The sequence below is a fragment of the Numida meleagris genome, chromosome 25 (genome assembly GCF_002078875.1).
Source record: "Numida meleagris isolate 19003 breed g44 Domestic line chromosome 25, NumMel1.0, whole genome shotgun sequence".
NCBI classification, from domain to species: Eukaryota; Metazoa; Chordata; class Aves; order Galliformes; family Numididae; genus Numida; species Numida meleagris.
In genome coordinates this window covers 2,232,410-2,239,974 of record NC_034433.1, presented here as the reverse complement: position 1 = coordinate 2,239,974, position 7,565 = coordinate 2,232,410, and the positions used below count along the sequence as shown (strand labels likewise).

At 55.2% G+C, this 7,565-nt stretch overlaps 1 long non-coding RNA gene across 6 annotated transcripts in view; it reads left to right on the top strand.

The window, feature by feature from the left end:
* Window positions 1–5,412, top strand: part of LOC110388258 — a 25,196-nt gene extending 19,784 nt beyond the window's left edge. For 5 of the 6 annotated variants that reach the window (XR_002432831.1, XR_002432833.1, XR_002432830.1 and 2 more), the window contains exons 2-3: window positions 2,405–2,620; window positions 2,724–5,412. This is a non-coding gene — a long non-coding RNA (uncharacterized LOC110388258). The remainder of the gene's footprint in view (window positions 1–2,404; window positions 2,621–2,723) is intronic. The other variant, XR_002432835.1, reaches the window with a different exon arrangement.

The following is a 7,565-nucleotide window of genomic DNA, read 5'->3' as shown; positions in this document are numbered from 1 at the left end:
CAGTTGGGTGGATGCTCCTGGCTGCAGAGGTGGGCTGCCCAGCCGCGGGTGAAAGGCAAAAGGGAATGAAATGTCTGGGAGCTTCTCTGTTTTTCATTACAAACGATTTAATTCCATTCCTGTAAAAAAAAAAAAAACAACAACAAAAAAAAAACCCAACCACCGAAAACTAAATAAAATAAAAGAGACCCATTTCCATTGCAAATGATCCCATTTCCCAGGGAAAAAAAAAAAAAAAAAAACCAACAAACCCCGACCAGCTTTGAAATCCAGAGTTTAAAATGCAAAACTTAACGTCGTTTTCTTCCCGACCTAAAGTTAATTCAATTGCATTTTTCCCCCGGAATAAAAGCAAAGCTGGGGCAGGGTGAGAAACCTGCAGGTGCTGGCGCCCTGTCTCCCCGTGCCCGTGCTGTGCACCCTCATCCCAACCCCTGCATGGGGACGAGGAGCAGGAGCGGGTGCAGAGATTTCGGTGCACGGTGAGCATTGCACGGATGCAAAGCAAAGCCCAGCCCGGGGAGGCTGTAATTGCTGGGCTAAGGGATGGGTTCTGTCCAGCTGCTTCGCAAAGACGTTTTTTTAGGGCTCAGGGAAAGTGACATTATTAAAGCGAGCATGCTGATTCCAGACAGCTCACAATTCATCACCGTGACAGTGACAAACACGGCCTGGGGTTATGCAGTTGACTAAAGAGAATTCTCGAGCTTTACATTTTTAATGCTCCTCGCATTTTCTCTGCTGCAGAGGAGTTTTATCCCAAGGATCTTCTCCCTTCAATAGAAAGGGCAGCGTGGGGCTGCGAAGCATGCCCGGCCCTTGCAAATCAAGCGGGGTTTCTGTCATCGCTGCCCAAGCCAGTTCATTTATTTCTTTTTAATTATTCCTTGCTCCTTCAGGATCCTTTTTCCACCTTTTCAAGAAGAACAGGAGCGCCAGCCTCAGCTGGGCTGCCTCTATTCTCTGGGGCTCATTCATCATTGTCCTCCGCCTGAATGGGAGGCAGAGGGTCAGCCTGAAAAGCCTCAGCGTTACAAGCTCCTCGGATCTATCAATGGGTCCCTTCTGGGCCCGGGGGTCCTGGCAGCTCGACCGCCCAGACGCTTTGTGGCTGCAGTGCGGGGACATGGGTGGCACAGGGACATGGGTGGCACAGGGATGCAGTGGCATGGGGCAATGAGGACGGACACGGGGGGACCAGGCAGTGCTCAGCGCATCCTGCACAGACCCATTCTCCTGATGAATGTTGGACAGGGGGGGTGAGGTGGTGGGGAGTGTGGCACGAGCCATGCAAGTGTCTGCGGGTGCATGTGGATCCGGACTGAGTGCCCCAAGCCAGGGCTCCACTGTTCCCATGGCAGAGGCTCTGCTCGCACCGGTGCAGCCCCACGCAGCCCCTCTGCTCCAGCCCTTCCCTCCCAGATCCCATTCTCGGGCTCCTAACAAAAAGCAGCAGCACAAAGAGAGGCGCAGGGACCCACCGCTACGCTGAGAGGCATTCAGAGCCAGAGAGAGACTCATTAAAGAGCCCGTTGTTATTTGGGAGCTCCAGAGGTGGTGGTATTTCGTGTGGGGGCCGCTCGGCAGGTACCCAGACGGTTGGCAACAGCTGGGGGGGAGGGGGCAGTGAAAGAAGTGGATTTCTCTCCTTGCTCGGTCCTTGCTGGGCTGTGGGTCTGGATGCAAAAGCATCTCATACCCTGAGATTCCCACCTGGTCCTTTGGTAACTCTGCGCCCATTTCACAGGTGGGTTAAACTGAGGCTCTGTGTGCTACCTGCTCGGTGTGGGGCTGGAGGGTGACGTGGCGGGGGCAGGCACTGCTGTGCGCTGGGCACAGCTTGCTGTGAGCTTCGCTGGGGCAGACACGGGGCTGATGACCTGCAAGCTTTGCAAGCGCTCCAGATTTAAAGCAGGGAGAAGAGAAAAAGGTTTTGCTGCCGATAGCGTTTCTGCGAGTTTGCGCGTTGTTTGTTGTTGCAAAACAAAAGCAGCCTCTCGTTTGCATCACCGCGTTTTGCAGCTGTTGGCCCATCGTTAGGGCTGTGCTTTGGGGCATCGTTTTCTCTGCTACCAACGGACACCAAGGGAGGGGACACCGCTCTCAGCTGTGCCCCATTGTGCTGTGCCTGCAGTGCTGTGCTGCTGGGGGGGGGTCCCAGGCTCCTTGTCCCTGGGGGGGCTACAAACCAGCACCGGGCACTGCAAGCCACCCCCGCGTCTGTCCCTTTTGTCCCCAGCTCTATCCAGGGGCTGAGGTTGGCTTTCATCCTATCATTTTTCACCGGGTGTGGGGCAGAGAGATGTGTCGGTGGGAGGTTTCCCGGTTTGGGGATTTTAGGGACCTGTCCGCTCGTGCTGTCGGAGCTGCCCTGATTTCTCTCCCTCTCCCTGTCCCCATCCAGGTCCCCTCGGGTGCTCCAGGTGATGCCCCAGTTCACCTTCGCTTGCTTCTGCGGGCTGCATGGCTTCTGCAAGATGAAGAGGAAGAAGGAGGAACCCAGCGGGGAGCAGGAGACGGCGGTGTGAGCAGCAGGGACAGGAGTGGGACACCGGAGCTGCTGGGGGGCATTGGCTGTCCCCTCTCCTGTCACCTCTGCAGGGATCCCTGTGCTGCGGAGGTGGGACGGGTCAGGGGGTGTCGGGGGGCTCAGCGTGGAGCTGAGAGCTCCCTCTGCCCTAATGCTCCATCAGCCTGCAGCTCTGCTCATTTTCTCTCTGTAGACATCTGCCTGGCCAGGAGGGAGCTGAAACATGGGAGTGCCCACACCAGGAGGAACCAGCCGGCGTTGCAGACAGTACTGGGGGGCTGCAGCCATCCTGCCACATGTGCTGAGCCCTCTGCACCCCAACAGCCGCTGTCAGAGAAGGATTCGCCCCGAGCCCACTGCCCTGCCCTCACCCCAGCACTGCTCTGCGGACAGACCCTAAAGGGGTTTCCAAAATCTAGGGCCAGACCTTGTCCTGCATGGAGTAATAGTGCTGGGGGGGCTGCCCCAGGGTGGTAAGTGCTCTCACCACTGCGGAATTGGCTGAACATACAAGCAAGCTGTGCTTTTAATTTTTTTTTTTTTTATTATTATTATTTATTCAGTTTTTCTCAAGCAAATGCCTGGGACTGCAAGAAGCCATTCTCCACATCTCAGCCATGCCTGGCCCCATGGCTGCAGCACAGTGGATCGTGTTGGGGACACCGAGTGCACCACCCAGCTCATGCTGGGGACACGGCGGTGCTGGCACTCGTTCCCATGCCACTGAGAGATGCAGCTCAGCAGGAGCTGGTTCATGGTTGGCACAAAGGCCAGCAGCCCCCAGCTCAGGCCACTGGGCGTTCTCCGCAGGGACATTTCTGGCACAACCGTGTCCTCCAGAGCAGAAATCCTTAAACTCTTCCACCTGCTGTTTCCCTTCTCTACATGGAGAACCCAATCACAGGGGGCTGAAAGCGATGCCCACGGGTGCCAGGCAGGAGATGCTCACTCCGAGGGCTGCTCCTGCTCCCACCGCCTTCACCTGGCACTGTGTGGCTGAGGTCCCATGGGTCCCCGTTTCCCCTTCACCCTCTCTGTGCATCCTTCCTACCTATGGTTAAAGCCATACAGGAGCTCCCCACATTCTGTGCCTTTTGGGGGGCGTCCCGCAGATGTCCCCCCCCCAGCCAGCCCCTGGTGAGGGTCCCCCATGGATCTGGGGACATTGCTGGGGTCTCGGTGTCACGATGCTGGGGCGGGCTGCAGCCTGCTTCCCTGGCCCCAAGTGCACCCAAAAGTCGAGATCTCATTTCAGGCACTGGAACTCTGGTGCTCCCATGGCCAAGAAACCAGAAAAGCAGCAAGGACAGCCCACAGGGAAGGGTAAATACTTGGGGGGCAAGTCCTCGGAGCAGGGGGCATGGACTCGAGCACCCTGACACCCCCTGGGAGCTCCCAAGGGGGGGGCTGAGCACACTTGGAGAACGGTTCCCCCCCCATTGTTAACCACCTCGACCTTCCCAGTGCTCTCAGAGCGCATTTGCACGTGACAAACAGAGCTGTAGCCACCAGTGACAGCTCCCCTTTGGAGATCTGTTGGCTCAGCCAACACTCAGAACCAACACGGCCAGTGTTTTATTTTCTCATCTGAAGGATTTAGCACAAAAAGCGTCCAGAAGCACCAAGAACACAAGGTGCAGCTGAGGAGCTCTAAATCCTCTCTGCTGCATGCCCATGGCCTGGGCTGCGGTGGGAAGCAGCAGATGGGTGTGGGCTATGGGATGGCAGCAATCCCCGGTCCCCATGCACCTACCCCAAGGTTGGGGGCACCCTGGGGGCACTTTGCTTCTTCCCTCTCTGAGCTCAGGTGATGTGAGCTGGGTGATGCCCTGCTGGGGGTTTCCCTGCTGGGCTCTGGGTTTGGGCAGCGTGATGGCCAGGTGTCCCTGTCCTTTGTCACCATGGAGCTCAGCAGATTTCAGCCTGGCATGCACGGATCGGTGGGAAACGCTGTGGTGAGTGCAGGCTGTAATGTGTCCTCCGGGAGCTCTGAGGCTGCAGAAGCCTTTTACTTTGCAGTGCACACAGAGGCTCCAAGGGAAGCCGAAGCCACCGAGGTTGATGCTGATGCAGCCACGTTTGGGCTCAGCTGACGGTGCCCCGCTCCTGGGGGGACACAGTTGGTTCCCCCTAGTGATGATGTGGGATGATGACCCCTTTCAGGGCTGTTTTGGCAGCAGGGTGAGATTTGGGGAGATGATGGGCAGCTTTGCTCAGTCAGGCTTTACAGAGGCTAAAATATTGCTGTGGGTTGCGGGGGGGGGGGGGTGGCCCAGTTCATTACCACGTAACCCTCACTGCTAAACCTCTTTGACTGCAGATCCATCACAGTTTGGCAGCCACGGATGTGCAAGCTAACAGCTGCTCCGAGACTCTTTGTCACTCTGGATGCACAGAGAGCGTCCCTGCAAAGGAGCTTGTGTATGGAGGGGGTGCTAAGGGACGAGCTGGGAGCTCTGCTGGAAGCACTGCACTCATGCCGTGCACCCACTGTACACAGTGCATGCACACTGCACACACTGCACATGCCATCTATGGCACGTGCACGCTGCACACACTGCATGCGGTGCACACCCAGCACACGGTGCACGCACGCTGCACGCTCTGTGCACGCACTATTCACACACTGCTCATGCCGTGCACACCCGCATGGTGCACACCACGGTTGCATGCTGGCTGCGTGCAGCAGCCCTGTGCTTGCTCAGGAGCACGCCCCAGTTGCACACTGGCAGCTCTGTGCCTGCTCGGGCTGTCCCTGGATCTGCAGTACTCCCATCTCCAGTGAATGAACGTAGGACGTAGCAGCAAGACAGGCAGACGCTCACCCACACCCACTACATATGCATGTGAAAACACAATAAATTAACCAGGTGCAGTCTGAATGCTCAAGAGCCCGAGCTACAGTTATTTTTAAAGCGAACTTTCCACCTCCGTGCATGGATGGAGCTCTCGGAGCAACAACATGTTTTCCACCGTGGCTCCGAGCGAAACGGTTTGCTCCTGGATTGACCTCCATTGTGCTCATAAACGGCTCGTGGTGCTTTTTGATTCCCCCATCATCATGCCTTGACCTCCAGATTTACGGCGAAGGTCCTTCCAGCCGCGCATTGTTTCCCACCAGGCTCAGCCCATTGCTTGCTGGTAGCCAACCTGCCAGCAGCTCCGCTCCTCCCGCCGCCACCTGACAAATCTGCAGCGGTCAAAGCAAAGTTGTGGGTTTTGCTTTCTTTTTTTTCCTTTTTTCTTTTTTTTTTCCCGGTGGCAGCGTTTTAACAAGGCTGGGATGCTTCTGAGACTGCGAGGGCTGGGAGCTGACAGCTCTCGTCAGAGGAGGAACGCTCTCCCTGCCTCTCTTTCTCTCTCCCCCACATTTGCACAACCCCAGGCATTTTTCTGAGCTGGGATTTTGCTTCTTGTTCAGGATTTCCTCTTGCTCTCCCGAGCGACAGACGCACACACAACCGCCTTTGGCTCATCCACGTGGATTTCGCTTCTCCCCTCCAAAAGTGGCTGCACCGTAATAGCTAAATCCTACCCACGTCGGTGGTGCTGTACGCTGGGGGTGTCCCTCCAGTGCTTCCCAAGCGCTTCTCCAAAGGCTTTTCCACCCTCAGGGAGCCTGAAGCTGAGGCTGCTGAACCCCCCCGTGCGTTGGCTGCTGGGTGCTGAGCAGCTCCCAGGCACCCTCGTGCTAAAGGTGCGAAGTGCAAGGTGCAAATCGTGCTTTCCATCGCAGGTTGGCTCTGTGCACATCGCATGACATCCGTGCTGTGGCTTTTTTCTATTTTTTTTTTTTTTCCACCGTTGCTCCTTAAGAAGAGGAGAGCGGTGCTCCTGAAAAATGCATTTCTTCCCAGCAGCAATAATCCTCCTTTAATCCTATTACACCAGGGAAAGCATCCAAGCGGGGGTGGGTGCAGGAGGAGGGTCCCCATTGCACCGAGGCTTTGGGGATGGATGGGCAACAGCTCAGCCCCTTCCAGAGAACCCAAGCAGTGCCCACGTGGCATCTCCTGGTACAGAGAGGCGAGCTGGGGCAAAAGCTGCACCTTGAACTCTTGCAACACGTTCTTAAAGGTTTTATGGGAGAGGGGAGAACGAGCAGGGAGAAAACCCCATCCCTGAGTGCACTTCTGTGGTGTTTTTTTGCCAGATCCAATACAATTCCCTGATTCCCCCGTAATAAACCTGCATTGATCGCTGCGGTTACCGGGCTCGCGTAGATGCACAGAGCTCTGCAGTGTCTACAGAGGATCAAAGCATTCAACCTCTTTTTATTGTCCTTCCCTTTCATCCCACTGCCTGGATTTCATCACGAAGGGACCTACCCAGACTTGTTCCTCAGGAGTCTCCCAGCCTCAGTAGCCATAGAAACCGGCTATTTTTAGTCTGTTTTCATGATGCCAGTAAATGACTTTTCTCTACTTTGGAGAGACAGAAGACCAGGTCAGCCCTGTGCATGGTGAATGTGAAGCTGTGCACCCCCTGCTGCAGCACACTGGGTGTTCGAGAAGATAAATGTGGCATTTGCAAATAAATGCACAAATCAACGCACACAGCAGGTTCGTTCTTACTGCATTTCCTATCTGGACAAATTATTTATGCAAATTTCTAGAGCGTGGACTTTATCAACCTTTGGAGATCAGGGTTTTTGCTAGATGACAAGCTTTGTCCTTCCCTGAGCTGGTTTTCAGCCCTCCCCATACAAATTGAACAGAGTTTTGGAACCCGACCGCTTGGCAATGATGGGGCAGCGCATGGGATGCAATGGGCAAAGCCCCTCCCAGCAGAGATGGGGACTGTTCCCACACAGAGAGCACCAGGAGCTGGAAATACGCCCACCCCAATGGCTTCTGCTCTGATGGGTTCTCATTGACAACCCTGTACTGTGAATTGCAGATGCATCTCATGACTGTGGTTTACACTGAAGGACTGGTCTGTTGATCTATTCTATTCTATTCTATTCTATTCTATTCTATTCTATTCTATTCTATTCTATTCTATTCTATTCTATTCTATTCTATTCTATTCTATT